Source organism: Panulirus ornatus, chromosome 46 (genome assembly GCF_036320965.1).
Source record: "Panulirus ornatus isolate Po-2019 chromosome 46, ASM3632096v1, whole genome shotgun sequence".
Lineage (NCBI taxonomy): Eukaryota > Metazoa > Arthropoda > Malacostraca > Decapoda > Palinuridae > Panulirus > Panulirus ornatus.
In genome coordinates, this window is record NC_092269.1 from 16,383,530 (window position 1) to 16,387,780 (window position 4,251).

A 4,251-nucleotide genomic window follows, 5' to 3' on the forward strand; every position below is an offset into this window, starting at 1 on the left:
ATCTCTCTTACCCTTACATTACTTACTCGATCAAACCACCTCACACCATATATTGTCCTCAAACATCTCATTTCCAGCACATCCACCCTCATGCGCACTATTCTATCCATAGTCCACGCCTCGCAACCATACAACATTGTTGAAACCACTATTCCCTCAAACATAGTCATTTTTGCTTTCCAAAGTAATGTTCTCGACTTCCACACATTCTTGAAGGCTCCAAGGATTTACGCCCCCTCACCCACCCTATGATTCACTTCCACTTCCATGGTTCCATCCGCTCCCAGATCCACTCCCAGATTTCTAAAACACTTTACTTTCTCGAGTTTTTCTCCATACAAACTTACCTCCCAATTCACTTGATCCTCAACCCTACTGTACCTAATAACCTTGCTCTTATTCACATTTACTCTTAACTTTCTTCTCTCACACACTTTACCAAACTTAGTCACCAGCTTATGCAGTTTCTCACATGAATCAGCCACCAGCGCTTTATCATCAGCGAACAATAACTGACTCACTTACCAAGCTCTATCATCCAGAACAGACTGCATACTTGCCCCTCTTTCCAAAACTCTTGCATTCACCTCCCTAACAACACCATCAATAAACAAAGTAAACAACCATGGAAACATCTCACACCCCTGCAGCAAACCTACATTCACTGAGAACCAATCACTTTCCTCTCTTTCTATATGGACACATGCCTTACATCCTCAATGAAAACTTTTCACTGCTTCTAAAAACTTGCCTCCCAAACCAGATATTCTTAATACCTTCCACAGAGCATCTCTATCAACTCTATCATATGCCTTCTCCAGATCCATAAATGCTACGTACAAATCCATTTGCTTTTCTAAGTATTTCTCACATACATTCTTCAAAGCAAACACCTGATCCATACATCCTCTACCACTTCTGAAAGCACACTGCTCTTCCCCAATCTGATGCTCTGTACATGCCTTCACCTTCTCAATTAATACCCTCCCATATAATTTACCAGGAATACTCAACAATCTTATGCCTCTGTAATTTGAGCACTCACTCTTATCCCCTTTGCTTTTATACAATGGGACTATGCATGTATTCCGCCAATCCTCAGGCACCTCACCATGAGTCATATATACATTAAATAACCTGAACAAGCAGTGAACAATACAGTCACCACATTTTTAATAAATTCCACTGCAATACCATCCAAACCTGCTGCCTTGCTGGCTCTCATCTTCCGCAAAGCTTTTACTACCTCTTCTCTTTTTACCAAATCATTTTCCCTAACCCTCTAACTTTGCACACAACCTCGACCAAAACACAATATATCTGCCACTCTATCATCAGACACATTCAACAAACCTTCAAAATATTCACTCCATCTCCTTCTCACATCACCACTATTGTTATCACCTCCCCATTAGCCCCCTTCACTGAAGTTCCCATTTGCTCCCTTGTCTTACGCACTTTATTTACCTCTTTCCAAAACATATTTTTGTTCCCCCTAAAATTTAATGATACTCTCTCACCCCAACTCTCATTTGCCTTCTTTTTCACCTCTTGCACCTTTCTCTTGACCTCCTGTCTCTTTCTTTTATACATCTCCCACTTATTTGCATTTTTTCCCTGCAAAAATCGTCCAAATGCCTCTCTCTTCTCTTTCACTAATAATCTTACCTCTTCATCCCATCACTCACTACCCTTTCTAATCAAACCACCTCCTACGCTTCTCATGCCACAAGCATCTTTTGCGCAAGCCATCACTGATTCCCTAAATACATCCCATTCCTCCCCCACTCCCCTTACTTCCATTGTTCTCACCTTTTTCCATTCTGTACTCAGTCTCTCCTGGTACTTCCTCACACAAGTCTCATTCCCAAGCTCACTTACTCTCACCACCCTCTTCCCCCCAACATTCTCTCTTCTTTTCTGAAAACCCATACAATTCTTCACCTTCGCCTCCACAAGAATATGATCAGACATCCCTCCAGCTGCACCTCTCAGCACATTAACATCCAAAAGTCTCTCTTTCTCGCGCCTGTCAATTAACACGTAATCCAATAACTCTCTCTGGCCATCTCTCCTACTTACATACGTATACTTATGTATATCTCGCTTTTTAAACCATGTATTCCCAATCACCAGTCCTTTTTCAGCACATAAATCTACAAGCTCTTCACCATTTCCATTTACAACACTGAACACTCCATGCATACCAATTATTCCCTCAACTGCCACATTACTCACCTTTGCATTCAAATCACCCATCACTATAACCCGGTCTTGTGCATCAAAACCACTAACACACTCATTCAGCTGCTCCCAAAACAATTGCCTCTCATGATCATTCTTCTCATGCCCAGGTGCATATGCACCAATTATCACCCATCTCTCTCCTTCAACTTTCAGTTTTACCCATATTAATCTAGAATTTACTTTCTTAAATTCTATCACATATTCCCAAAAGTCCTGTTTCAGGAGTAGTGTTACTCCTTCCCTTGCTCTTGTCCTCTCACAAACCCCTGACTTTACTCCCAAGACATTCCCAAACCACTCTTCCCCTTTACCCTAGAGCTTCGTTTCAATCAGAGCCAAAACATCCAGGTTCCTTTCCTCAAACATACTACCTATCTATCCTTTTTTCTCATCTTGGTTACATCCACACACATTTAGACACCCCAACCTGAGCCTACGAGGAGGATGAGCACTCCCCGCGCGACTCCTCTTTCTGTTTCCCATTTTAGAAAGTTAAAATACAAGGAGGGGAGGATTTCTGGCCCACCCTTCCCGTAGCCTCTAGTCGCCTTCTACGACACGTGAGGAATGCGTGGGAATTATTCTTTCTCCCCTATCCCCAGGGATAGGGGAGTATTCCTGTTGAGTATTCCTGGTAAATTATATGGGAGGGTATTGATGGAGAGGGTGAAGGGCTGCACAGAGCATCAGCTTAGGGAAGATCAGTGTTGTTTCAGATGTGATAGAGGATGTGTGGATCAGGTGTTCGCTTTGAGGAATGTATGTGAGAAATACTTAGAAAAGCAAATGGATTTGTATGTAGCATTTATGGATCTGCAGAAGGCATATGATAGAGTTGATAGAGATGCTCTGTGGAAGGTATTAAGAATATATGGTGTGGGAGGCAAGTTGTTAGAAGCAGTGAAAAGTTTCTTTCGAGGATGTAAGGCATTTGTACGTGTAGTAAAAGAGGAAAGTGATTGGTTCTCATTGAATGTAGGTTTGCGGCATTGGTGTGTGATGTCTCCATGGTTGTTTAATTTGTTTATGGATGGAGTTGTTAGGGAGGTGAATGCATGAGTTTTGGAAAGAGGGGCAAGTATGCCGTCTGTTGTGGATGAGAGAGCTTGGGAAATGAGTCAGTTGTTGTTCGCTGATGACAACGCGCTGTTGGCTGATTCGTGTGAGAAACTGAACAAGCTGGTGACTGAGTTTTGTAAAGTGTTTGAAAAAAGAAAGTTGAGAGTAAATGTGAATAAGAGCAAGGTTATTAGGTACAGTAGGCTTGAGGGTCAAGTCAATTGCGAGGTAAGTTTGAATGGAGAAAGACTGGAGGAAGTGAAGAGTTTTAGATAACCGGGAGTAGAGTTGACAGCGGATGGAACCATGGAAGCGGAAGTGAATCATAGGGTGGGGGAGGGGGCGAAAATTCTGGGAGCCTTGAAGAATGTGTGGAAGTTTAGAACATTATCTCCGAAAGAAAAATGGGTATATATGAAGGAATATTGGTTTCAACAATGTTTTATGTTTGCGAGGCGTGGGCTATGGATAGAGTTGTGCGCAGGAGTTTGGATGTGCTGGAAATGAGATGTTTGAGGAGAATATGTGGTGTGAGGTAGTTTGATCGAGTAATCATTGATAGGAAAAGAGAGATATGTTGTAATAAAAAGACTGTGGTTGAGAGAGCAGAAGAGGGTGTTTTGAAATGGTTTGATCACATGGAGAGAATGAGTGAGGAAAAATTGACCAAGAGGATATATGTGTCGGAGGTGGAGGGAACGAGGAGAAGTGGGAGACCAAATTGGAGGTGGAAAGATGGAGTGAAAAAGATTTTGAGTGATCGGTGCCTGAACAGGAGTGTGAAAGGCATGCAAGGAAGAGAGTAAATTGGAACGATTTGGTATACATGGGTCGACGTGCTGTTAATGTATTGAACCAGGGCATGTGAAGCGTCTGGGGTAAACCATGGAATTTTCTGTGGGGCCTGGATATGGAAAGATTACTTAGTACAGGTGAAAAAGGGTT